Below are 13638 nucleotides of genomic sequence, written 5' to 3'. Positions count from 1 at the left end.
CAAAAATACACAGCTAACATCATACTCAATGCTGAAAAGACTGAAAGCTTTTTCTGTAAGATCAGGAATAAGACAAGGATGCCTACTTTTGCCAATTTTATGCAAAATAGTATTGGGACTTCTAGCCAGACAAACTAGAAAGAATGGCAAAACACCCCCAATTTGATGAAATACATAAATCTCCAACCCCAAGAAGCCCAATGACCTCTAAGGAGGACACACTTAAAAGACCCAACCAAAACACATCATAATGAAACTGTCCAAAGACAAAAAGAGATTCTTGAAAGCAGCAAGAGAAAGGTGAATCATCACGTACTAGGGATCCTTAATGAGAATATGAGCCAATACCTTATCAGAAACCTTAGAGTCCAGAAGGATGCAAGATGAAATGTTTAAGGTACTGAAAGATTTAAAAAACTTGTCAACTCCAACAATATATCTGGTAAAACTTTCTTTCAAAAATAAGAGAGAAATTAAGATACTTTCAGAAAAACAAAAACCAATGGAATTCATTACCACTAGACCCACCCTACAAGAAAGGCTAAGAGGAGTCCTTCAGGTTAAAATGAAAGGATTCTAGACAGTAACTTGAAGTTGTATGAAGAAAGAAAGATCTCTGATAAAGGATTTGAGACAAATGCATCAACAGTAATTATAAAGCTGTGTTATTGTGTACGCTTTGGGTTGGATTTTTATTCAGATTTGGGATGTTTTTGCCATTATTTTCTCAAATCATCTTTTTCCCCCCTTTTCTCTCTTTTCCTTCTGGGACTTCATGTGTGTATGTTGGTCTGCTTCATGGTGTCCCACACCATGTTTACTTTTCTTCTTCTTTTTTTTTTGTTGTTGTTTCTACTGCTCAGACTCCATAGTTGCCATTGTCTTATTCTCAAGTGTTCTGGTTCTTTCTTTTGCTTGCTCAGATCTGCTTTTGAATCTTTCTAAAGGAATTTTCATTTCAATTGTAATTTTCAGCTCCAGAATTTCTGTTTGGTTCCTTTTTATAATTTTTATTTTTTTGTTGACATTCTCATTTTGTTTATATATCATATTTCTAATTTCCTTTAGTTCTTCATCTACATTTTCCTTTAACTTTTTGAGCATACTTAAGTTTTGTCTAGTAAGTCTGATGTCTGGGCTTCCTCAAGAATGATTTCTGTGAATTAATTTTGTTCTTTTGAATGAGGCATGTTTTTCTATGCCCTGTGATGGTTTTGTCTTGTTTCGTTTCTGCTGAAAATTGGATATTTAACTATTATAATATGGTAACTCTGGAAATCACATTCTCCCCTTCCCTAGGGTTATTTTTGTTGTTGTTGTTGTTGAAGGCTATTGTACTTTATTTTGAGAGTTTTCTTAACTACTTTTTACAGAGACTCTTCCTTGTCATGTGTGATCACTAAAGTCTCTGTTTCTTTAGCTCACATTCAGCTGAAATTTTGACAGCGATTTCCTTGAGTCCCAGGTAAGTTTGCAGTTTGGCTCTGTGCTAGGGCATTCCTTCAACACTTAGCTAGGCTGTACTAAGGCTAACAAGCAGCCCGAATTGAAAGCTTACGATCTTCTCAGGTCTTTTCTGATGTACATCTTGCCTGGTTGTGCATGTAGCGTCCTAAATTCCCCCATACATTTGTCTGCTTTTGAATGTTCTGATTTTCCTGCCTCACCTCAGCTTTTCTTCTGGGTCTTACATGGTCTATTGTTTGTCTCCACCTGTAACCTCTTGCCCCAGGAGTCATCTTGCAAGTTTTATGAGTAGTGTCCATCAATTTCCCCACCTGAGTTCTGAGTTAAACATCATATAGACAAACTTCAGGTACCCACCAGACAGTTTAGAACAGATATACACAATAATTTGCAAATAAGGTCTGCTTTCTCCTTCTAGTTTGAGGTATGGTACTGTGAACCAGGCTGCCACCACTTCAAGACCGAAACTATTGCCATGCTGGGGATGGGTAGAGTAAAGGTGAGTAAAAATGCCACAAAACTTTCTTATCATTTTGAACATGACTTTTTTTTTTTTGATTGGGCATTTTCTTTGTGGCTGTAAATCTTTGACTGTTTTACAGAGCTCCAGTAAGGTTGGTTCAGATAGTTTCTGCCTTTTAAAAAAACGTTTCTGTGGGGATAGATACAAAAAATAAATTGTATTTATTTTCTGTATCTTTCTGTATGTTGGGGGAGAAGGGTGAAAAAGATAAATAAGTATAAATTGGCAGTTATAATAATAGTCATGGGAATGTAAAGTATAGCATAGGGAATATAGTCAATATTATAATAACTATGGTGTCATATGGGTACTAAACTTATGGTGGTGATCACTTCGTAAGGTATATAAATGTCTAATTACTATATTGTACACCTCAAACTAATACGTCAACTGTAATTGAAAAATTGAAAACAAATGTTTCTGTGGGGGGAATGAAAGCTTGGAGCTTTCTAGTCTGCCATTTTCTTCTTCAACATAGCTTTGCCTTCACTTGGACTTTCACCAAAGGGCATCAGAGGACTTGGCATATAACCTAAATGAAAGTGTGTACAGTCACACACACACACACACACACACACACACACACACACACACACAAATGGTGGGAACAAAGACACTTTTAGCCACTGTAAAGAGGCCTGGAATAGGAAGTTGTTTGGAGAATTAAACTTTTATAGATGAAGAATCTACAAGGATATTGGCTGACAGTTGAGAGCCGATAAACATATGAAATGAGTTCTGTCCAGGCAGTAAATTGTTTGGGGAGCTGTTGTTTGCTGACAGCATGGGACAGCTGCAGTTACATGCTATGAATGGTTGGGTCTCATTTCTGGATACAAATTAATTCTAGCTCATGAAGGGTCTTGAGTAATGCCAAAATGACCAAGTAGAAGAATATGTGAAAAGAATGGCTGGTTCTGGCACTAACTTAGAGCCTCCCCTCAGGACTCAGAAAATCTGTATAATTCAATTCATTCTTAATTGTAGCTGTGTATCAGCTTGTTCCAATCCTGATTGTGATTCACAGCTGTATCTCAGAAGTGACTTGGGAAGGTAAGCTTTGAGTAATTAGCTTCATTTCCACTTTTGCACTCCCCCACCCATTCATCAATAGTACTCTCTGCCTCTCCTCTCAGTTTTCTTCTCTGATCACTTCTTCTCCTTTGCCTCCTCCTCCCTCAATGAAAACATACTCTGAGGAAATAATCTGCTAAATGAATTCACATTAAGCTGCAACGGCCAATAAGACTTGAATGTAAACCTTCCTAGGGGCCATTTGCATTTTAACAGATGTCTGTAGTTCAAGCTAAAAGAAAACATTTTTAATTGTGAAGCTCTAAGTTGCATAGGAAAGATAATTTTTAGAGGACCTGGTTCCAACTCAGAATATTTTTCTGCTTTCTTTTTTTCCTCCCATTATTATAATGGTTCTCTTCTTTTCTTTCTTTTTGTAAATTAAATTTATTGGGGTGACATTGGTTAGTAAAATTACATAGGTTTCAATGGTACCATTTTATATATTTTTCTATTTTCGAGGTACACTCTACTCCAGATAATATGAAAAAATTCCAAATTATAAAAGGGCTTTAGAAAACCAAATTTCTCCTCCGAATATGAAAAGAAGCTCTGGGGCTGAGGCTGATTTGAGTGAGACATCATCGGATGACCTTTGACATCTTCCCAGCCAGACAATAGGGATAAAGCCAAGCCCTTGACCACACTGAGAAGTCAGGTCAGGGAGATTTTCACCTTGCTATATGGGAAAAGAAAGGTTGATGAGCTGGAATAGAACATGTCTTCTAACTCAAGGTCTTGACTATTTTAGAGTAGAATAAGCAGCCTCCATACCTTTATATGGCCTTTCTTCCTAATCATCATCAGAGAATCTTTGGGATACAGTATACAAGTGGGGATCAGTCTGCCAGTTCTACAAGTATGGGTACCAAAAAGTAAGAGTTAAGAGTGGGGGCCGGCCAAGTGGCTTGTTGGTAAGGAGTTGGCTTGGGAGCGCGAGCTCTGAGCAGCAGGGCCGCCAGTTTGGATTCCACATGGGCCAGTGACGCTGCGCCCTCTACATCTAAGATGGTGAACAACAGCTCCACCTGGAGCTGGGCTGCCGTGAGCTGCCAGTGATGGCGTAGGCTGCAGTGAGACTGCAGTAGGCTGCCATAAGCTACTGTGAGTGGTCGGAAGCCAGCGAGAGCGGCAGGCAACTGCCGTGAGCCACCGTGAGAGGCCATCCAATGGTTGGTGACTGATCCGCCTCAGCCGGGAAGAGCGCAATGATTACAATACCAACATGAGCCAGTGAAGCGACGTCCTCCACAATTAGACTGAAGAACCAAGGACAGCAACGTGTCTGTCCCCCATCCCCCCCAAAAAAGTTAAGAGTGGGAAATACATTATCACTGTGATTGAGTTTAACCTCTTCCAGCCTGTTCCTTCCTCTGTAATGTGGGAGCAGTAATATCTATTGCAAAAGAGTTAGAACTCTTTCGATTGCAAATTACAAGAAGGCATATTAAATTAAATTAAGTAAAAAAAAAAGGAGAATTTAGACGCTTTCACTCCTGGATGTCTAAGGGGCATTGGCTTTTGAGCAAGGCTGGATCCAGGAACCCAAAGGACGCCTTCAGGACTCTCTGGCTCTCCATTTCTTAACTCTGCTTGTTTCTACTTAGCTTTATCCTCAGACAGTTTTAATTTATATCAGTTAAAAAGATCTAAAAAACTTATCTTGCAGCTTAACAATTCCAACAGAAAAATCTCATTCAAATATTACTCCCAGGGAAGATTATTGCCTTGCTCAGGTCAGACGTCTAAACCCCAGCCAATCTCTGTGTGGTGGGATATTTTTTGATTGGCCAGCTTAGGTCATATGTATAACCCATGATTTGGCCAGGATACAATAACTGACTGCCTCTCCAGGATCTCATAGCATGGAGAGAGAATTCCCTAAAGGATTCAGGAAGCAGAAGATAGGAAAGTATGCTGGGCATAAAAATATTATAGCTATTATAATCTACCAAACCTACCACTACCAGATTAAAATTCAAATGGGCAGACACAGGGAAGCTGTTTATGAACTACAATCAAAATTGAAACTTAGTTGGCTTGGTACACCAGAGGGCCCCAGTTCGGATCCCACATATGAAGGCCAGTGACACTGCCCTCCACAGCTAAGATGCCGAACAACAGCTCTACCTGGAGCTGGGCTGCCCTGAGTCACCGGTGACAGCGTAGGCTGCAGCCCCTGCTGCAGTGGGTTGCCATGGGCTACCGTGTGTAGCCAGCAGCCAGAGTGAGTGGCCGTCCAGAAGCCAGCGACTGATCTGCCTCGCCCGGGAAGAGCGCAATGATGGTGCCAACTTGGGCCAGTGGGGTGACGTCCTCCACAACTAGACTGAAGAACAAAAGGACAGCAACTTGTCTGTTCCCCTTCGCCAATTCCCCAGCCCTGTTTCCATCCCCCAATTCCCCAATAAAATCTTAAAAAAAAAAAATTTGAAACTTATTATTCAAATAATAGTAAATACCATGATCATTGAAATCAAGAAAGCTTCATCATATGAAGATGGCTTTACAAATCAGTGGGAAAAGATGGATGATTCAACAACTGGTGTAGGACAACTGGATAGGCTTCTGGAAAAAACATGAAAGTAGGAGCCCCACCTCCCACCATATATTGGATATACTACAAATGGATTAAATATTTAAATGTAAAAATGAAACCATGGAGGCCGGCCGAGTGGCTCAGTTGGTTAAGCGTTAGCTTAAGAGCATGAGCTCTGAGCAACAGGGCCGCCGGTTCGATTTCCACATGGGCCAGTGACTCTGCGCCCAAGCTGAGCTGCCACTGAGCTGCCAACAGGTGGCAGGATGGCTCAGCTGGTGGGAGCACGTGCTCTTAACAACAAGATTGCCTGTTTGATGGTGGGCTACGCCCGCCCACCTGCAACTAAGACTGAACTCAAGCTGAGCTGCCACCTGGATGGCTCAGTGCATGAGCATGCACTCTTAACAACAAGGGTGCCGGTTTGACTCTGGCATGGTTTGGTGGCTATGCCCACCCACAACTAAGACTGAACTCGGTGCCTCCAGCTGAGCTGCCACCCGTTTGGCTTAGTAGATAGAGCATGCGCTTTTAACTATGAGGCTGCTGGTTCGATTCCCACATGGGATGGTGGCTACGTCTACCTACAACTAAGATTGAACACAGCACCTTGAGCTTAGAGGCCATGAGCTGCCGACGGGCAGCCAGATGGTGACTGGCGCACTCCTCAACTAAGACTGAAGAACAACAACTTGGCTGGTCCCCCTCCCCAATTCCCCAACATTGTTCCCCTCCCCCAGTTCCCCAATTAAAAAAAAAATGAAATCATGAAAATATTAGAAGAAAACATGGAAGAATTCTTTATAATCTTGGAATGGGGAAGGTCTTCCTAATCAATATTCAAAATTCTGAATTCAAACAGAATATGAATGATAAATAAAACTACATCAAAAGCAAACATTTGTATGATGAAAAACATCATTTGAAAAAAGTAAAAAGGCAAAAACAAATGGAATAAAAAGCAGTGGTGTGTTGGAGATGGCCTGCACTAGTTCACAGGAGACAATGGCTAAATTTTCAGGAATTTTGCAAGCTGGTTGTCAAACACAGACATTGGTTAAAATTATACTATGTAAACTTACAATTAAAGTATGTTACAAACAAAGGTAATTAATATTCCAAATTCATCACTTTCTAATTGTTTAACTACATTTTACTATTATTCATGCTCTTGAGGTTATTTACATCTATCATTTCTGTATTGTGGAGATATTATATAATGATCTGCTGCTGCATATCTCTTCCCACCTCCACATTTGGTGATGTCATTCATGTTGATAGCTTGAATTTGGCTGTGGTGGGCATATTTACATCATGAAAATTGGCAAGTGCTATAAACCAAGGTTTATCTTCTCCAGAGACTATTGTTAAACATTAATTAACACACCACTGGAAAAAAGTTTTTGCAACTTACATTACAGAAAAAGGGCTAATCTCCCTATACATAATGTGCTCCTATAAGCCAGGTATAAAAAAGACTATTAACCTAGGAGAAACATAAGTAAGGTATTGAAGTGTCCATTCATAGAAATAAAGAGGCACTCCGTATCACAAGAGAAATGCAAATCAAACTATACTGAGATATTATTTTTTACCTATGAGATTAGCAAAAATCCCAGTTTGATAAAACTGCAAGGCTGTGGGGAAACAGGCATTCTTATACATTGCTGGTGAGGATATAAATTTGGAAGGCAATTTGGCTAAATATATATAAAAACCATCCCATCTGACATAATATCCCATCTCTGAAAATTTATCCTATTATATGGTATAGAGTGCTTTTGTTTTTTTAATATCAAAAGATTGAAAACACTAATGTCCACCCACATGGACTGGTTTAATAAATCGTAAAAGATTCATAGAATGGAATTGATTAAAACTGTAAAAAAAAAAGAAAAATCAAAGACACTCTCCAAGTTAAATTTGGAAGAATCTCCAAGTTACATTCCACCCCCAAGTGTTATTGAGATATAATTGACATGTAACAATGTATTAGTTTAAGGTGTACAACACCATATATATATATATATATATATATATATATATATATATATATATATCAAAATGATCACCACAATAGGTTTAGTTAACATCCGTCACCTTCTATAGTTACAATTTCTTTTTCTTGTGATAAGAACTTTTAAGATTTACTCTCTTAGCATTCTTTAAATATACAATACAATATGGTTAACTATACAAGTCAGACAATTAAGTTCACGAACTTGCCACTGTGTGTTTACATTGGCAACACTGTACAAACAGCTCAGTAAGATTTCATCGCCTTGGTATATCAATGTCTCACAGCTGTGTTTGTGTCAACGTGTGGTGGTGTCTTGCTGAGTGGCGTTCATTATTGTTGCGTGTTTTTGTGTGCCGTCGCGAGAATGTCTGAGCTTGAATTAGAGCAACGAATAAACATTAAATTTCTTGTTAAACTTGGCAAGAGTGGAAGTCAAATCAGGGACCAAGCTTATGGGGATAATGCCATAAAGAAAACGGCAGTGTACAAATGCATTAAACGTTTTTCTGAGGGGAGAGAACATGTCATTGATGAAGAAAGGTCAGGGCGGCCAGTAATGAGCAGAACTGACAAAAACATTGCTAAAATTTGTCAAATTGTGTGCCAAATCATCAGTTGACTGTGAGAAGCATAGCAGACCAAGTCAACATCAATAAATAGTTAGGAAAATCTTAACTGAAAATCTTGGCATGAGAAAGGTGTGTGCAAAAATGGTCCCAAAGGAGCTCACAGATGAACAAAAACAAAGGAGAGTTGAATTTGCCAAGACCTTTTGGAAGAGGCAAGACAATGTTTTGGGCCATGTTATCACTGGTGATGAAACATGGGTATACCAATACGACCCTGAAACAAAGTGTCAAAGTACACAATGGAAGTCAGCCATTCTCCACAACCAAAAAAGTTCTGTCAGTCCAAATCAAGAGTCGAAATGATGTTGCTAAACTTTTTTGATATCAGAGGGATTATTCATTATGAATTTGTACCAACTGGACAAGCTTACTATTTGGAAGTGCTGAAAAGGCTGCGTGAAAAAGACAAAAACGACCTAAACTTTTCACCAACAATTCATGGCTCTTGCATCACGACAATGCACCAGCTCACAGGGCACTGTTAAACAATTAACACTGTAAACAATTAACTGTATTGGAACACCCTCCCTACTCACCTGATCTGGCCCCCAGTGACTCCTTTCTATACCCAAAAATAAAGGAAATATTGAAAAGAAGACATTTTGATGACATTCAGGACATCAAGGGTAATATGATGACAGCTCTGATGACCATTCCAGAAAAAGAGTTCCAAAATTGATTTGAAGGGTGGACTAGGCACTGGTGTCGGTGCATAGCTTCCCAGAAGGACTACTTCAAGGGTGACTGTAGTGATATTCAACAATGAGGTATGTAGCAGATTTTCTAGGATGAGTTCGCAAACCTAATTGTTAGACCTTGTAGTACCATGCTGTACATTACATCCCCAGAACTTATTCTTCTTATTCCTGGAAGTTTGTACCTTTTCACCACCTTCACACATTTCCCCCACCCTTACCCGCTGCCTCGAGCAACACCAATCTGCTCTTTGCTTCTATGAGTTTGGTTATTTTAGATTCCACATGTGAGTGAAATCATAAGTATTTGTCTTTCTCTGTCTGACTTATTTCGCTTAGCATAATGCTCTCAAGGCCCATCCATGCAAATGGTAGGATTTCCTTCTTTTTAATGGCTTAATAATATTCCATTGTATGTATATATACAATGCTTCTTTACTCATCCATCAAGTTACATTATTTAGTGAAAAAAAGCAAGGCTAACATTAGAGTGTATAGTATGTTATCTTTTGCACAACAAAATAAAAATATAGTTTTATTTGATTTGCATAAACAAAGTCTAGAAGGATAAATAAGAAACTAACAAAAATGCTCACAGGGAAGTTGCTGTGCAGGATGTGGGAACTAGATAGGAAGGGAATGGGGTGAGATGAAAACTTTGTATTATCTTTTTACACAAAAATAAATGTTGAATTATGTCAACATACAACCTTTTTTAAAAAATTAAAGAAAAGCAATAAATGAAATCTTCATTAAAGAGCACTTGATTGGGCTGGCTGAGTGGTGCATTGGTTAGGAGTTGGCTTGGGACGCCAACTCTGAGCAGCAGGGCTCCGGTTCAAATCCCACATGCAGGCCAGTGATGCTGCGCCCTCTACAGCTAAGATGGTGAACAACAGCTCGACCTGGAGCTGGGCTGCTGTGAGTCACCNAACTAAAGAGTTGTCTTCAGTCACATAAACCACTCTTCAAATGCCACATCTTCTAAAATGACCATCCAACAGTTTTCTCTTGTCTCATATTCATGACCTAAACATGGTCAAAATATCCCCTGGGCCATTCAGTTCTCATAACAATTCAACGTTTGTGCTCTTCTCTGTGTGTGTTCTCTGTCTATATTTCCACATCTTTGTTGTCTTCCTTTTTTTTTTTAAAGATTTTATTGGGGAATTAGGGAAGGGAACAGTGTTGGGGAATTGGGGAAGGGGAACATTGTGTTTTTCCAGGACCTATCAGCTCCAAGTCAAGTCGTTGTCCTTCAATCTTAGTTGTGGAGGGCGCAAGCTCAGCTCCAAGTCCAGTTGCCGCTTTCAATCTAGTTGTGGGGGTGCGCAGCCCACCATCCCATGTGGAAGTCGAACCGGCAACCTTTTTGTTAAGAGCACGTGCTCTCACCAGCTGAGCCATCTGGCTGCCTGTTGGCAGCTCAGAGGTGGCTCACTGGCCCATGAGGGAATCGAGTCGGTGACCCTGTCGCTCAGAGCTCTTAACAAACTGCATCACCTGGCTGGCCCTTGTCTTCCTTTTTGAGTGTGTTGTTTAATGTAGTTGGTTGAGCATGATATTTTAAAAGTTTGGGACTTTACTTTTATGGATAGTTAACAAATAGACAAAAATCCCAGTGAGTTTACATTCTAGTTGTGGTCAGGGAAAGGCTTTCTGAGCAGAGACAGGAAAGATATGACAGAGCATGCCTTGTCAATATTTAGTATTATGTTTGTAGGTTCATAGTTGTAATTATTTCTACTGCCCTCAAGGAGATTGCAAAACATCACACACAAACACGCACACACACGCACATACGGACACACACACACACACACACACACACACTCATGCGTGCTCACATGCACATTTACCCTTATTTATGAATATGATGCTGCTGCCAAACTACCTAAAGGCTGTGTCCTCCTGAAAGCATATTTGATAATAGGTTTGAATGGAGCAAACCATGTAAGATCTCTTGCTTGGCCCCCACTGACCAACAACACAGTAGACATTTGCTAGGCCTCTGGCTCAGATTGATGGGTAAGCCTCTGTATATGGGTGCTTTATTCTCATTCAAAATGAAACTAAATGACCCATAAAATTTAAAGTCCTGACCTTTTAATATCATGTTCTACTAACCAGAGTAAACAACACACTCAAAAAGAAAGACAACCAAGATGTGAAAACATGGAGAACATACACAGAGAAGAACATAACATGAAATTATTGCTAGACCTTAACAGCTATGGGGGATATTTTTACCATGTTAAGGTCATGGATATGAGACAGGATTGGACGAGAGAAAAACTGTTGGGTGGGCATGCTGTTGGGTGGCATTTGAAGAGTGCTTTGTATGTGTTTGAAGATGCTCACAAATTCTTTAGCTTTAGAACACAACTTACGTGATCTGGTGCTTGTTTCCAGGGCTCCTACAGCATCTGTGCTCTCTTTTATCACAGCTACTGCTGCATTTTTTCCTTTTTTTGTAATTGTTTACTAGGTGGTGAGCTCTTTAGAGAGAAGTACATATTTCCTCCACATCCTCACCCCCTAGCACAGACCTCACATTTAGAAGGCTCTTAATAAGTGTTTGTTGAAAGACTGGTGGAGACATGCCCTAGGAAGCAAGAAACTGGATGACATTGTAGATATCTCTTTGGTTGGGGGATTTGGAGTCCCAAAGGCATGCTTTGTGTTCCAGTTGGGTGGGCTGATAGACGACTGGGTGTTTTTGGTAACTGCTAAGGTTTCCTCCTCTCAGTTAGCCTGCACTCTGCACACACAAGGCAGCTGGCTTAGCACAGCCAACTGTGACAGTTCTCAGCTCCCTGCCAGCCGGTTAGGCTCTCCCATCAATCTGTTCCAAGCTGTCCCACACCCTGCAATCTGATAGTAATCCAGTCCCCTTCCTTAGATTTCTCTGATTGCTCTCTCAGTGTTCTCCTTACCTCTGTCTGTCGCTGACTGAGCTGCTCAGACTTGGGCATCCATGTGGGACTAATGAAAAGTGAGTTCATCCACTGAGCATGTGTGCGGGCAGCCAAGTCCTCCAGGTTGGAATAAAATGACCCAATCTATTTGGTATTTACTGGGCAGTCACACAGGGACATGTCCATTCTGGGATGTCCCTCAGCAGGGCAGATGCTGCCTCAGCCAAATTTGCCAAAGGTCCTTGAATGGGTTTCCTGGTGGGAGTCATGGGAGGTCGAAGTCCACTTTCTGCCCTGCCCCAATTTTACTAACCACCAGTTTTGCCTTAATAATGAATTCAAATAGGAATTTCTATTCTCAATTCCATTTAGAGTCTTCCCAAATCCCTCACCTGGTCTATAGCCGCAAATTTAAAAGGCTCAAAATTGTGGCTTTCAAAGACAATGGATTATTTTGTTTCTAGGGGTAAAAAATTGGCACTGGCTAATGAGTTATATTCCAATGCACAATGCCCTCTGATTGTGTATTATATATTAGCACTCTGGACCTGAAAGAGACAATTGTGTAATGTTTGCCTATTAATTGAGAATAATCATCTCAGCTGCACAGTATTGCATACCAGCCAAGCTTGTCATTCTCATATCCAACAGCTTTTAATTGTTGTGTTGCCCTTTAATGGCAACCTTTCTCAGAGTTTGGAGAACAAAAACAGGGTCCTACCTAAATATCAGCTCCTTCCCACCCTGAGAGAAAGGAATCCATTTAGATGGAAAGGATTTGAGTTTTCTAATCCCCAGAGAGTGAACATGCCTTAGCAATTTCCACTATCCATCAAATCTAAATGCTAAGGCCATGGGATTGCTTCTTCCTAACAAAGTTAGGAAATCTATCAGACAAGAAAAGGGCTTGCACGATTACACAGTAAGCTGGAGACTAAAATCGAAGAAATGCCTTAAAAATCATTGTTAGGACCCTTTTGAATGCAAGTAACAGAAAATCTAACTCAAAATGTCTTAAGTAAAAAATTTTACTGGCTCACCTAACCGAAAAGTCCCAGGATGGAATTGCTTCAGTATGTCTAGATTCTGGGGCTCAAAAATATCTTCAAGATTGGGTCCCATGCTCTCCATATCTTGGTTTTTCTTTCCTCTATTGCTGCATTCTCAGGTGGGTCTTCCCGTGCTCTGGCAAGATGGCAGTTCAGCTCCAGGCCCACTGCTGTAGAGATAGTCCTAGTGAAAGACTGAATTTCATTGGATCAGCTTGGGTCATGGTCCTTGCTCTGAACCAATCATGATGGCCAGGGGGAATGGAGTATGCTGATTGGCCACGCCTTGACTACCTTCACCCCTAGAGGTGAAAGGCAGGGTCAAATCCATCAACCTAAACCACATGAACCAGCAATAGAAGGTGGTGGCAACTCTCCAAGAAAAAATGTGCAGTTATCAGTAAAATGGGATTGGATGCTGAACAAACAAGAAAAATTGAGGTACTGTACCTTCATCTCAACTTCAGGAATGAATGTCTTTGTAGGTTGGTAATTTAAGCCTCATGTCTTCTCCCAGAACCCTGTCTATAATAAAGATGACTATTTACTGAGTGCCAGATGTGTGTGAAGTATTTTACATATATTCTCTCATTTAATCCTTACAATGACCTTACCAGGGAGGTATGAATAACCCCTTTTTCTAAATAAGGGAATGGAGGCACAGGGAGATTAAATGACATCCTCCAAACTATTAAAGAGTGAGACATTATTCAACCTTAGCTTA

The 13638-nt window shown here is 40.3% G+C and overlaps 1 long non-coding RNA gene across 1 annotated transcript in view; it reads left to right on the top strand.

The window, feature by feature from the left end:
• The window catches only part of LOC109392390 (uncharacterized), a 32066-nt gene extending 30100 nt beyond the window's left edge, over nucleotides 1–1966 (top strand). Inside the window, exon 3 of the long non-coding RNA XR_002126049.1 lies at nucleotides 1886–1966. This is a non-coding gene — a long non-coding RNA (uncharacterized LOC109392390). The remainder of the gene's footprint in view (nucleotides 1–1885) is intronic.
• Nucleotides 1967–13638: the final 11672 nt, after the last annotated feature.

This window comes from Hipposideros armiger, unplaced genomic scaffold (assembly GCF_001890085.2).
Source record: "Hipposideros armiger isolate ML-2016 unplaced genomic scaffold, ASM189008v1 scaffold_330, whole genome shotgun sequence".
NCBI classification, from domain to species: Eukaryota; Metazoa; Chordata; class Mammalia; order Chiroptera; family Hipposideridae; genus Hipposideros; species Hipposideros armiger.
This window is presented reverse-complemented; position numbering and strand designations above follow the sequence as displayed.